Source organism: Musca domestica, unplaced genomic scaffold, assembly GCF_030504385.1.
Source record: "Musca domestica strain aabys unplaced genomic scaffold, Musca_domestica.polishedcontigs.V.1.1 17, whole genome shotgun sequence".
Lineage (NCBI taxonomy): Eukaryota > Metazoa > Arthropoda > Insecta > Diptera > Muscidae > Musca > Musca domestica.
The window spans coordinates 4,560,863-4,576,356 of record NW_026712230.1 but is presented as its reverse complement, the minus strand read 5'-3'; the positions used below and the strand labels follow the sequence as shown (position 1 = coordinate 4,576,356).

The following is a 15,494-nucleotide window of genomic DNA, read 5'->3' as shown; positions in this document are numbered from 1 at the left end:
ATTATTGTGATCAAGAACATGTATACTTTATGGAAGAGTTATGGAAGAGTTATAAATGAAATGAAAATTTTTTATACTCTTTACTTTATGATCGACTTATGCAAGGTGGGGCCCTTGAGTGTCCCATCTGAAATGGTTATTTTTCATATATTTTTTATACATTTTACAATTTTTTTGGACGCACAAAGAATACTCCCCCAATTTTTTTAAATGTATTTCTGTTTAGGTAACTTAAAAAATTAAATTAATATTTGTAAAATTAGTAGTTATTTTGAGAACTTCAAATAGAAATTTAATTTGCCTACCAACTTTATGTTTTGGTTGTCTATTATTTGATACTACGGAAGGGGGTGTCCGATTCGGTCCAAATCTTTCTGCCAAATTAAATAGAGTTTGGAGATGGGCAATACCTTTCCACTATTTTTAGTACATCCCTTACAAATGTTAAAAATTTTATGATGTAATTCAGTCAGCGCGAAAATAAATAATATTGAACCACTCCTTCTAGTATCTACCTCACAAAAGGGGAACATTTTGAACAAACATAACTATCGATACATGAAATCAATACTCGATGTTTTGATTACAAATCGTAATATTGTGGACTATGTTAGAGCAGGGGTGAAAAATGAATACAATGGTCAAAAAAAAAAAAATAAATAAATAAATAAATTAATTAATTAATTTAAATCATATCGGGTGATCGGAGTAACCACATCGTAATATTTATAATATTGACAGTAGTGGACGACTAATTCCTGTACCTTTCCCATAAATCGTTGTGAATTAATCTCCGGCCTTATAATGGAACTAGTGTGGAAATGGAATGTATTGTTACACCTTTTTTGATACCTCCCCCACGAAAGAATAAAGAAAACAGTAAGGAAATGTTAAAAGTCGGCCGACTATATGATACCCCACACCACTATGCATATTTAGAATAGCTCATGTATGTATATTGGGAATTTATGTGAATTATATCATCATCTCCAATTCTGATATCTGGTACCAAATATCATTGTTGTGGAGTGCGTATTATGAATGTGAGGGACTTAAAGACCAAATTGGATGAAACATATATTTGGGAGCTATAGATATATCTGAACCGATTTTCACCAAATTTGCAGTACTTGCTTCTAGGCTGAATTCGTCCATAAGTGCGTAAATTCACTCCAAATCTGAACCGATCTCGATTCAATTTGGCAGAGGTATTTCTGAGCTGTATTTGATATGTTTTATGAATACTATTATTACTCATTTCTGTACCTTCCCCACAAGAGATCCAAAATTTAAATAATTTTCCACGTTCCACTGTTTCGGTTAGAATTTAAAAAAATTATAAAAAAAACTCAAACATATGTCTCATATAAAATTAATCGATTTTTCGATGTAGGCCAAACTTATTCTGTGATAAAATATTTTTTTAAATTAAGGTCAGGAGAGATCATGAAAAATATTAGTTCACTACTTCTCGTACTTCGCCCTAAAGGTAATTTTCACTGGGCATACAGAGAACCTTAACTTTTCAAATGTTTGGAATATTTACCAAAACTTTCTTTAGGTATTAGTACAATTCAAAAATCAAAAAAGGAACGCACTCATAGAAAGAACTGTCTCTAAAAAGATTTTGTTTCGCGTAGCCTTATAAAAACGTTTGTAGACATCCATAACAATTTTAATCTCCGGTTTGATGATCTTATTCATGTTGCAATCAAAATATATCATATATTCTTTTAAGGAATAAAAATATTAAATATTATGTTTATAGGTCCTTAGGTCTAAAGAGTTCTTGTTCTGGTCATCCCAGCCATAGGTTTTAAGGTATGGGTGCATTTTAAAAGATAAAATCAATCCGGAAAATTATTGGATATTTGTAAGGCACCAACACAATTTTAGTCTTTGGTTTTTTGATGACGGATAACCTTGTTGTCCGATTTGATTTCTTTAAGTATCTTTAAAAGAATTAAATGATTTGCATTTTTAACGTCCAGGAATAAATTTTTGTTGGTGTACCCTTTTCAAAATCAATAGATTAACAACTGATATTTAATTAGAATTTTATATATTGTTTAAACAAATTGTGAAACTTAGGTTGGGCTAAATTTAAATCACTAAACTCACGTAATTTTCAAGTGATAATAACAACTTGCATTGGCAGTTTTCATTACACGATGCAAAATTTATGCAATAATAGTATAATGTTGAAGAAAATAACTTTTAAATATCACTATGAATTTAGTTTAGCTTCATTTATAATAATGACACATGTTAATAATAGCAGTGTTGAACATATTTGTATTTCAAGCTTTTGTTTTTATTTTTGTTTTGCTTCTTTTAAATTCTGTAAAGAGTGAGACAAATTTCCGCTTTATTAAATGATTTGAAATTTTTTACATGGTAAGAACACAATAAAAATGTTGCACATTTTTGCATTTATTCAATTTTTATATATTTTTTATTTCTTTTTTGAAAAAGTGATGTGTAATTAGTTTACTTGCAGCCAGAAATAGGCTCGAGATTAATTATTTATTGAATGTTGTTTATATCTCTTTGCATTTGGAGACTGAGAGAATTAAACGCGTTTGTTTCTTAAGTCTTTTGTTTGTTTTTCACAGCATTTACTTCTGATAACTTGTTATTGGCTTTATTTTCAACTCGGTTATAATTTTCAATAAACTTGATTGTGATTTTAAAACATTTGCATGGTTTGTTGATAACTTTCTTCTTTTGTTAAATATATATAGAATATATATATATATTCTACATAAATATATATATAAATATATATTTATAGTTTTTTTAATATTTTGTTTATTTTATTCATTTTTTAAAATTTGCACATAGTGTATAAGAATTTTTCTTTATTTTTTGTGTGTGTTGATTTCAAATTTCATTTGAATTTTCTTTTTGCTTTATGGAAAATCTATTTTAATTTTTCGATTTTTTCTTCACTCACTTTAATGCCTTACACACTTGGTTGGCTCAGACTCAAGACTTGTCGACTTTTATTTTTTTTCTTCTTGTTATAATTCGCTTGACACTCTTTAAATTCTTTTACACAAAATTTCCGTCCGGTTTTTTCAGTTACCGCAACCGCAATGAATGCTTTAATACACATTAATAAAATGGATTCTGAGTGAAGACTAAACCGACAGAACGAACCACTGCTGGCATTAGTGTGGCTGGCTGGCTGGCAGACAGAAAAAAGTATTAACATTTTTCACTCGTTGTCTTCTGCTTCTGATTCTTCTTCGTCGTCGTGATGTTGTCGTCGAAGTCGCCGCCAATGTCGGTTGGTTGCCTGCGAGCAGCGACATCAACGATGACGACAACAATAACATATAACACAAGCAAATTAAGGTGGTGAGAGAGGATGGGGGGGGGGGAGGCTTTTTGTTGTTATTTTAGTTCTGATGATGGTTAGCTGTGATGAAGACGATAATGATGATGTTTGATTCTTGGGTATTCTATACAAGAAAGATTAACTTTATGAAACGCACAGCACTTGTGTTAAGGACTCACTCACATATAAACACGTTCAAAAGAAACGGCAATACCGAACTACCACAAGCATTACCAACGATAATATTTGATTGCTTTACATTTGATGACGACAACAACAAAGCGATGACGTCGAATTAATCCAAAAAAAAGTAAATCAAAAAGCCGTCAAGCAAAACAAACGTTTATACGCTCAACGGACCGAGTGTCGCTCGCTGTCGAAGTGAACCAAGTAAAACACAAAATTACAATGCCGATAGCAAAAGAATCAATGAAGCTTAACCACCAAGCTAACATTCGATCAATACTCGCGTTCGCTCGCATGGTCTCCAAACATACACACATACCCAGCTTGTTGTGCTCGGTGACAACGACGACGACGCCGTGACCGAGAGAAGCCCTGCGTTGCGCCACTGCTCAGGAATGTCAAGTGATGTCGTTTTCATTTCATTTATGATTATATCTAGCCATAGGCTTTGCTGGCCAGATCCAGCAGACACATGGCTGGCTTTGTTGTGTGTACGTTCGTGCCTCTGTTGTTGGTTGGCTAAAAGTCGTCAAACTTTTTTTGTGTGGTTTTGGTTTTTTTTGCTCTCTGTAAAACTGCTATGCGCATGCTCAGCAGCAGCGACGTTTAGCTTCACTGCCTGCCAATTCTTACTCTCTTGGTTGGGGCACTCTCTCTCTCTCTCACACGCTCTGTTAAATGTTGTTAACAGTCTACTGTTAACAAAACCAGTCTTTTGTCATAAATTTTTTTCTGGTCTTGTCTTGTGTTTTGGTTTTGTTGTTATTGTTTGTTGTCTTTATAGTTTTCTTCTCCCCCATTAAGTCTTGCATGGTCTTTTTTTCCAGTCGTCAGTCAGTTTATTGCAATGTCGTTGCTATTGTTCTTGTTGTAGTTGCTGTTGTTGTTATTTCTCGGTTTTGTTTTGAGCTTGAATTTCTAAGCAAATGTTTGATTTGGTCGATAAAAATCTTAATATTTCATTTAACACTGCTGCTGCTGCTGCTGTAGTGGCTGCTTTCTTTTAAGCATCTGATATGGATGCACATACGCACAAACTCACACACACACACACACACATGAAAAATCTTCCTCAATAGCAGACTACCTATTTGTTTTTTGGTTTGATCCAAATTGTTAACTCATTCTTGAAATTTCCATTTAATTGTAGTTTTTTGTTTGTCCTGAATCAGAGCTTCTCAAATTGAGGGTCGGTCGTTGAGGGGACCGATATAGGCATATTATGAGCGTATTAATGTTTAAAGGTGTTATGATCAGTGTGGAGATGACATTGTTTCTAATGAATACTAATTAACATGCAGATCTAAATATTTAATAAAGCAAATATCCATGAAAATAGATTAGATTAGAGTAGGTCTCCATAAAACATATGGCGTAAATTTTAGTTGTAGAACTAACAACTTTAGTGTGATTAGAAAATAAATTTGGGATGTTATTTAGTTTGAAATAATTTTTCTGAAAATACGATTAAAAAAGATATAAAATTGGTAGTGATATATAACAAATACCAATCAAGTTTTAAAAGTGCATATGATGAATGATTAGGAGACGGGGAAAAAGAAAACTTTCATTCCACAAAGTTATAAGAATTTCGGTTAACATAACTAAAATTCATTCGATACGCGTAATTTAAAATGCAATGGTGAAATATGCAAGATTTTAAGATTCTAACTTCAACCATTTCAATTTTTTTTAAATATTTTCAAACTTACCCAAATCAATGCATTAAAATAGGTGTATTCCATGAAAAAATATAGAGACCGAAACATAGATATATAGAGAATAGATTCAGGCATTCCAGAGACGTCATATGAATACAGAGAATTCTTAAGCCACTCGTCCGACAGCTCTTAAAATTATTCAAGTGACAGCTCATTATAGTGTTTACAAGCGTAAAAAACATTCCATTCCATTAATTTCTATATATTTGGCTGGAAAACTGCAAGTGGCTATCGCTAGAGCACTCCGTGATTTAAATGTGAATAAATCTTTTGTGTCTCCTACCACCGCTCGTTACCGTGATACTGGTAGCGTAGCAAGACGTCAAGGAAGTGGACGGTTGAAAACAGCAACATCAGCAGAAATGGTTCGAAATGTAAAGAAGCCACTTGATCGAAACCCGCGCCGCAGTAGCCAAAAAATGGCTCGTGAGCTGAACATATCGCAATATTCCATTCGGCAAATATTGAAAAATGAGCTCGGAGTAAAGCCATTGAAATTCCAAAAAGTGCAAGAACTTACACCGCAACAGAAAGAAAATAGACTCAAAAGAGCTAAAGAGTTGCTTCGAATAAATGCTGAATGTTATCGCGAAAATATTCTGGAGGGTGTATTAAAGCCTTTGGCACGCAAACATTGTTGCCGCAGACCTTGGACATTCCAACAGGACTCAGCACCATCGCACTCAGCACGCACCCCCCAAGAATGGTTATAAAATGAAGTTCCTTGCTTCATTTCCAGCTTTGGGAATGGGCCAAAATGCCGCAGAGCAACATACGGGCAGCGTGTGACGATTTCTTTGGTAGTTTGAAGCCCATAATTCGTGCCAATGGTGACCAATTCGAACAAATTTAAACTTATTCTAAAATTTGATGCTATTTCCGACATTTCTTGCTTTCATTTAATAAAATTAAAAAAAAAAATGCGAAAAATTATGGCGTTTGGCTTTGTTGCTATACCACCCTGTATATATGACGGTTATACTTATTTTGAAAATTAAATTCGTGTTTTATATACTAAAAGAGTATGTTATATGTTTATGGTTTCGACTGTTAATTTTCGGTTTATTAAAACTTTTTCTATTCTCAACAATTTTGCAGTTTTTTGGTCCATTTCAACCCCTAAATATATGGCGATCATCTCCCAAAAGAGTAGGCTTCTATTCTGACCCTCTTCTTATCCCCATGCAAAATTTCGTTAGCTTTTTTTGTTAGCTGTAGAAATATTACCAAATGTTTAACTCAAAATGAAAATATGCCAAAAATGTAACAAAATTGAAAAAAATATGAGAAAATGTTACAAAATCAATATTTTCATCTTTAGAGAGATATTTTTATGCGATTTTTTTAGACGTTTTTTCTTTCCTGCCAAGAAGCCATTCTGAATCAATGAGAACTGTCGAAATCAGTTCAGCCGTTCTCGATATATAAGAGATCTTTCAAGCATATCTTCTTTGATAGAAATAAGTTTCATATCGCACAAATTTTGCTATATATCCGATTTGTTGGATGTTAACATCAATGTAAAGATCAGGAGTAACCTTGTCATGGCTTTGTGATGTTGCGGGGATTTATAATATTCGCGGTTTAATGAAAAATTTTGAATTTTTTAACACAAAAGATATGGTCTATTTTACCAGCTAAATATTATCCGATGACCACTCAAATTGGTAGGCTTCTTCCCCGCCCTAAACTCTAGCTACATGCGAAATTCCGTCGATTGGTCTATAATTGCGACCTGTATAGCTACTGCAAAATCCGACATTTCTCAGTATTTGGTCCATTTCAACTCCTAAACATTTGGCGATCATCTCCAAAAGAAATGGGCTTCTATTCTGACCCTAACCCCACCTTCGTGCAAAATTTCGTTAGGATGGAACCATAATTGCGACCTGTAGCGTGATTACAAATTAACATGGACAGACGGACAGACGGACGGACGGACATACATAGCTAGATCGACTCAGCTCGGCGACCTAGGAAGATCCATATATACTTTCCTATATGGGAAACCAATATTTCGAAGTGTTACATAAATTCTGGTCCAATCAAACTTATAATACCCCCAACACATAGTATTGTAGAGTATAAAAAGTATCCCAGCCCAAAATATTCACGTGAAATGACAACATTTGGGAATCTCTGCCAACTGAAGATAGAAGACATATTTAAGGCATTTTTACGACCTCTGCTTCGTTTGGAGTTTATTAAAAGGTATCATCGCTTTTTATTTGACTTTATTTTAATCAGTCCATTTATGGCCGTTGAATATTCCCAGCTCTTGTGTCGCACTCGCCAACTTCTCTAAATTCAAACAATCCCGTTTTGGTGGCGGTTTTTAATTGCCTGAAAAGTGAAATGATTTCATTTCATTTCGTTTCGTTTAATTTCTATTCTTATCTTTCGCACTTAGTCAGTTGACTTGGCTGACGAGGTGGATGATGCCCAAAAAGTAGAATATTTAATCACAGCTCTCGACTTCTCTTTACGACTAGGGGAGGAATAATAAGCAAACAGTCTTTGATTTCGATTCTGTAACCGATGTCTGTGGCCGTGGTGCCGGCAGAAGTTACAGCCACAATCTGGTGGCAGATTGTATTTAATTTAGTTTTGAATTTTTTCTTCTTCTTCTTTTTCTACTTCTTAGAATAATTGTGGGTTTCGTCAATATAATTGTTATTTTTCTCACCGAATTCATTTCACGGCAAATTGCGGGTTGCATTACATTAACATGGGTGAGAACTTCTTGTTGGTTTTTCTTTTATGTAATATTTTTGTGTTTCTGTATTTGTTGTTGTTTTTGCTGTTGTTTGTGGTGTATCGAAATGAACATTAAATTCTTGAATTCTTACCTTGTGGTAGCTAACCGTGTTGAGATATTTCTTCTGGTTTTTTTTGTTGTTACTTGTTAGGTAAAACAATGCTGCAAAGAGAAAGAGGAAGGTGGGGGATAAATGATAAGTATAATTAAATTAGTAATTTTAGTTAAAACAAAACATACATAAATATTCAAGCCAATTTTGCTTGAGTGCAACGTGACAAAGTGGAGGTAACATTTTCAAAAATATTTAAATGTTTTTTTTTTTCAAGTAAAGTAAAACTTGGCCGTTATAAATATTAAATGCATCATTAAACTTAAAGCTATAAAGATAAGAAATATTTTGCTCCCATTTGAAATGCTTTTACATTTGGTTTAAAAATATAGTCTCACAATTATAAATCTGTCTTGTGACTTTATTAAGACCTTGCAGGGAAAGACTGTTCGCCACGTGGGAAAAGTACTGATTCGAAAAAAACACTTTTGCACCTTCGAGAATATGACACAATTTTCAAAATCCAACGTATGATTACTACGAAAGAGTATTTTTGGAGGGATTAGATTAGAGATGCAAGTTAATATTTCTCATTGTCTTATTTGTTAAAGTACGAAATTTTAGGGTTTTTTTTTAATTTGACAGTTGTGTGGAATATAATATCTTCATTCCAGATCCAAAATCTGGGAAAATATTGGGTAAGAAAATTAAAAAAAAAAAAAAAAACAATAAGGAAAATTCAAAAGTCGGACTATATGATACCCTACACTACTATTCATATTTAGTAGAGTTCCAATAACAAAAGAATTTATTTGAAGTAGAACATACCACCTTTAGAGCAGTTATAGTTTGGTTTCAGAGAGAACTTATATATAGGATGCATATCCAATTCTACTAAATTTGATCGAGACATTTTAATCCTTTATACCAAATAACATTGCTATAGAGTGCATGATATCACTTCAAAACGGATTATATTAAACAAATATATATCGGAGCCGAGTTCTACAAAATGAAAACGTACGTCCCGAAATTCACACCATTTGGGCTGATATTAGCCATTATTTGCACAATAAACCTGAAATCGGATTAAGGATATATATAGGAGTTATATCCAAATCTTAGCCGTTCTCCATAAAATTTGGCAAGGTGTTTCTGAGCTCTACAAGATATCTGGTACCAAATACCATTGCTGTCGAATGCATATTACGAATATGAGGGACTTACACACCAAATCGGATGAAACATATATATGGGAGCTATAGCTATATCTGTACCGATTTTCGATACATTTGAAGTACTTGTTTCTAGGATGAATTCAGTCGGAATTGCCACGATACAGTTCATTTGGGCTGATATTAGCCATTTGCTGCCCAAAAAAATCTGATATCGGATAAAGATATATATGTGAGATATATCCAAATCGGATCCGAGCTCGATAAAATTTTACAGAGGTATTTTTAAGGAGTATCTAATATCCGGTACCAAACATCATTCTTGCGGATCGATCATATCCACATTTGATGTAATTGCTTCTCGACTAAATACGGTGGGATGTACCAAAATTCAGGTCATAAGGAGATATATTGGCCATTTGGTGCACAATTAACCCGAAATCGGATGAAGATATATGGGAGCTATATCTTAATCTGATCCGATTATCACCAATTTCAAAAGGGTTCGTCCTTGGGCCAAGCGAATATTGTTTGAAAAATTTCATCTCAATCAGATAATAAATGCGGCCTGCATTTTGTTCACAAGGATACATGGACGATAATAAATGCGGCCTGCATTTTGTTCACAAGGATACATGGACGGACGGACGGACTGACTGACATGCATAAATGGACTCAGAAAGTGGTTCTATGAAGATCCTCAAAAGTAACTATGGGCCTATCTCGCTTCCTTCTCCCTATGTGGTGTAGGGTATAAAAAAAAGGAAAATGAGTTGACACTTTTCGAGAGTTATAGCTATACAAAGTTTTTTTTTTGGGAAAATGTATCTTTCCTTAGTCTTACCTAGTGAAGTGTAACAGTAAAGAATCGATGGATTTTATTCGAATATAAAAAAGGAAATTTCAACTTTTAAATAACTGACGTATGGAACACGTATTACCTTCGGATTTAAAAGTGATCCAGATATAGCTCTAAGATTTATGACCGTGACAACAGTAGGACTGCCAACAACAAAACTGAAAGAACTCCTCTAATCCATATCTGATTCGGTTAAAAACAATTTTGCAAATGTCATATATCAAAAGACAATCACTCAATGCACATGGCTTTATAACCTCCTATCATTAGCAGATTTATTGTAATACAGATATATTTCGCTGTAACCTGTCAATATGACAAAGATTAAGCTGGCAAAATAATTTAGTGAGTATCCGGAGGCATACATATGTACATATGTATTCTAGAATGGTAATCTTACATTCAAAGTATTTCTCTTAGGTCTTTTGTTTTAGCTTTGCTTTCTTTTGTCGTTGTTGTTGTAAAATCCAAAATGATTAAAAGCTTTTATTGAGGTTATCAGACCACGACAAATTCATTATGGAAATTTTTGGGAAAAGAAATGAGTTCTGTTTTATTTTCACTTGTTCTTTAAGAATTCAATTCTTGACTCATTTACTGGTATTGAGATCATGACCGACAACCCGTTTGTGGTTTCATTCATTTGTCGTTGTTGGCCTGCTCTTGAATGAATGACGTCCGAAATCATTGTAACTAGTTCGAAGAAAAACAAACAAACGAAATGTATTTATGTGGTATTCCCAATGAATAAGAATTAAATTTAATTCAAGGTAGTGGTTTACTTTAAATAACGTTATTTTAAAGGAAAAATGTGATGAGTGCGTTTTTCAAATAAAGTGACTGGATGAGAAATTTAAAATAACTGTAAAAGTTGGAATTCCCAAAATTATTTGGTATTTTGTGAAGTACATTTTCTTGGCACTCTTCAGACACAGGGGTTTTTTTTTTATCAATTGGTTCGTCATAGGTGATTAATTTTTTTTTTACATAAAATTAAAATATCCTTGCAAACAAAACCACTTATTAAAATTGTTCAATGCTCCTGAAAAGATATGTAGAGTTGTATTAAAAAATGTTATAACGAACCAGCTAGATTTAGTATTCAGGGAAACATTAACATGTGAGAAGTTTCAGGAAATTTACAACCCTTTTTTATATTTTATGAAAAAATTTACTTTTCAAAAATCCCACTGATACCATCCCAGAAATGGACGATGTGGCTTATATTCACACCTGACCTTAAGGTGATATAAAATAATTTGAGATGATGAAAAAATATTTATAGCATTTAAAATGTTGATGGTTTATGTAGAAAGAACACGAATGTGTGACTCGGTGGTATTGATAGAAATATTGATATTTTGGTCCTATTATATGGGATATATGAAAATGGGTAGGCCAGCCGCGTTCTTTTGCTCTCATGACTTAAGCTGGGACTGAATACTACAATTTGTACTCATTATGATATTTCCTTTTCTTGCTGTGAGATAAACGAACTTTTTGAAAATATTGACAAGTGAATCTTCATATTGAATCTAAAAACTAAATACAAGGTGAGATAAAAAACTGCAACAAAGTCAAACGCCATAATTTTAAATTTTTTTTTTAATTTTGTTGAACGAAAGCAAATAATGTCGGATATAGCATCAAATTTTAGAATATGTTTAGATTTGTTCGAATTAGCCTCCTTTGGCACGAATTATGGCCTTCAATCGGCGTTTACGAGCTGCACACGTTGTGGCTCTGCGGTATTTTGACCCATTCCCGGCCAAGCGCTTGCTTGAGGTGATCGACACTTTGATATTTTTTAGTACCAACCTTGCTTTTCAAAATACTCTAGACACAATAGTCCAACGGGTTGGTATCCGGAGATTTTGGTTGCCATTGTGCGTTGGAAATGAAGCGAGGAACCTCATTTTGTAACCATTCTTGGGTGTCGCGTGCTGAGTACGATGGTGCTGAGTACTGTTGGAATGTCCAAGGTGTGCGGCCAAAAAGGTTGCGTGTGCAAGGCTTTAATACACTCTCCAGAATATTTTCGCGATAATATTCGGCATTTATTCTGATGCCACGATCGATTAATACGAGCGGAGAGCGACAATCGGCTGTTATGGCGGCCCTCACCATCACCATGGCCGGCGCTTGAGTTCTGGTTGCTAACCAAAAGTGCACATTTTAAACTGACCTCTTTGGAAAGTAAACACGATCATTTTGTTTGTTTACAAACTGCTGGACAACGAAAGTTTTCTCATTGGAGAAAACCAAATTCGGCAGTTCACTACTTTCGGCCAAGTGAAGAAACTCTTTTGAGTCTATTTCCTTTTAGTTGCAGTGTAAGTTCTTGCACTTTTTGAAATTTTAATGACTTCATCCCGAGCACATTTTTCAATATTTGCAATATGTTCAGCTCACGAGCTATTTCGGCCACTGCGACGGGGGTTTGGATTAAGTCGCTTCTATACTTTTCGAACCATTTCTGCTGATGTTGCTGTTTTCTTCCGTCCGCTTCCTTGACGTCGGACTACGCTATCAGTATCACGGTAACGAGCGTTGGTATGAAACACAAAAGATTTATTCACATTAAAATGCTGGAGTGCTCTAACGATAACCACTTGTGGTCTTCCAGCCAAATATAATGAAGTCACACTATCACGCTTGAATTCCATCACGAATAACTTTTTTTTGTGGAAAATTCTCACAATAATGCTTTAGTACGATTGTAAACAACATAATGAGCTGTCACTGGAATAATCTTAACAGCTGTCGGAGGAGTGGCTTAGAAATGTCAGCAGTCTGAAGTTGGTTGCAGTTTTTTTTCATCTCATAATAATTTAAATTTACTAGAATTAGATTTTTTAATTATGAGAGATTGTGTGGGAGGTAACAGACCGATATTGGCCATCTGTAGACACAGACACGATAATTTTGATCAATCTGTGTCCAGGCAGTCGAGTGTCTGAGAAGGTTTTGTTTAAGGGACAGATAGTTTATGACTGGTTATATCGATAGGGCACATTTTGGCCGTATAAAATAAAATATATTCTCTGTACCCTCGAAGAAATCTATATCTATAAAAGAGGAAAATGTTTGTAATTTATGGACTCGAAAGCTACTGAATAGATTTTCCTGAAAATTCCCAAGTATACAACCACATCACCCGAATGTAACATAGGCCATATAATTTTTTGAAATTCTACTTGGAACTGGAGATATAGCATCAGGATCGGAGGTACCTCCCTAAAATTTACTTTTTATTTGCAAATATCTATTGATCGATTACAGATACAGTCTCTAAATATGGAATGCGTAACTGGATTTGGAACAAAAATAAATTTGCCAAATTATATTGAAATCGGTTCTGATGTGGATATAGCTCCCATATATATTTTCGTTCGATTTCATGTATTTGATGCATTCAACACGCTCTGTATCTCTAATTTGAATGAAATTTTGAATGTGCAATGGAATCTAAAACGAACATACAATTGCCAAATTATATAAAAATCGGTTTGGAATTGGATAGCTCCAATATATATTTTCGACTGATTTCGCTTACTTGTACACTAAACCCGATATGTATGTTCGATTCCAATGAAATTTGGAATGTGTGGCGGAATTTGGTTACAATAATAAATTTGACAAATTAATTGGAAATCGCTTAAGATTTGGATATAGCTCCCATATATATATTCTCGGCCGATTTCACATATTTGACGCACCAACTTCAATGAAATATAGACGATGTGACAGAATTTGGTCTAAAAATAGATTTTGTCAAATTATATTGAAATCGGTTCAGATTGGGATATGACTTTGCAATGGTATTAGGCAAGGAGTAAAAAACTACAAAATAATTCAATTGAGGATACGATTATTACGGAGAGGTATGTTGCTACCTCAAATTTTCTAATAGCAATAGAAATGTCCCTCATTCTACATTCGTCTTTTTAATATAAACCGTGCTTTTTAAAAGTTTGTGTAAAGTTATCCTAAAATTCCGAAAAGTACAAGTAATGTTTGAGAATTATTTTATGCAAATGTTGACCGCGACCATGCCCCAAATGGTCCATCTGCGTAGTTCAATTTTGGCATACTCTTTCGAACATTTCGGCTGGTATTTCACGAATAAATACTTCAATGTTGTTTTTTAATACGTACCCATCTGTTAAGACATGAGCTTTAACATAGCTTCATAAAGAATAGTATAAAGGCGTTTAATCGCATGGTTTTGGCGGACAATTACTGGTCATGAATGTGCAATAAGATTTTCACCGATCTCGCATTGTTCGTTTATTGCTGGCTGTGTTGCATCCTCTTGTTGAAACAATATGTCATGCAAGTCAAGCTCTTAAATTTTTATAGTGCTCACCATTCACAGTTACCATACGATTCGCAGCATCTTTGAAGAAGTACGGTCCAATAATATTACTAACCCATAAACAGTATCAAACTATGGCTTGTTCGATCTTCACTTCAAAATTGACAAAAAAGTCAAAAGTCGGATGGGGCAGACTATATGCATATTTAGTAATAAATAAACCTTTATATTGGGAATTTTTGAATGCTTACTATGGCCTTACAGCAGCTATAATGTGAATTCAGAAGTAACTAATATACATATGGGGGATATATCCAAATCTGAGTTGATTTCCAACAAACTGAAGAAGGCATTTTCACCTCTCGTACCAAATAAGTTATAGAGAGCATGATAATATGATTTCGAGAAGGATAATATTAAAAAACATATGCCAGAGCAATAGATATATGGGAAACTAGTTTCCGTCCAATTTGGGCTAATGTTAACCATTTAACCTGAACCTATATTCTTAAAGTTTTGGCAGATTTAATACCGATTTTTCCAAATTTGACATACTTCCAAGCTCAATTTGATGCATATGGTGAATTCCATGCCGATTATCTCCGCTTTCAATAGGGCCAGTCCATAGGCCAAACATATTACCTGAAAAAAATTTTATCTAAATCGGATTATAAATGTGACCTGTATTTTGTTCATAAAAATACAAACAAATGCTCAACGACATAATACCCTGACCACAATGTGGTGTAGTAGGTTATACATGTTACAACGTGTAAGTTATGAACATTCCTTTGCCCAATAGAGGTATGTGAACATATTGAGGAAATGTCGAAATGTGTGTGATGTTCCAAATACACTGGACCGAAGTATTTCACTTCGTCTTATACTAAAAATTGGGATGCGCAAAATTTATAGAAAATCGGAGGTTTGTGTGTTTGAGGGGGGGAGGGTGGAGTTTACTAGAGGGAGTGGCCCAATAGATAGAAAGATAGAACAGTTGGTAGAAATATTGGAATGTGTTCAGTTTAGAATAATTCCGATTTTATTTTGAGTTTTATAGGCGTTTTGGCTATATAAAATGT

At 34.0% G+C, this 15,494-nt stretch overlaps 1 protein-coding gene across 3 annotated transcripts in view; it reads right to left on the bottom strand.

Moving 5' to 3' along the window:
- LOC101898254 (uncharacterized) overlaps positions 1-15,494 on the bottom strand; it is a 474,481-nt gene that overhangs the window by 74,738 nt on the left and 384,249 nt on the right. The window contains exon 7 of one of the 3 annotated variants that reach the window (XM_059120397.1): positions 8,100-8,170. The gene's annotated coding sequence lies outside the window, so the exon portion shown is untranslated. Of the gene's footprint in view, positions 1-2,956; positions 3,184-3,526; positions 3,691-8,099; positions 8,171-15,494 lie in introns of those variants that run through there. The other 2 variants (XM_020036001.2, XM_020035999.2) reach the window with 2 other exon arrangements.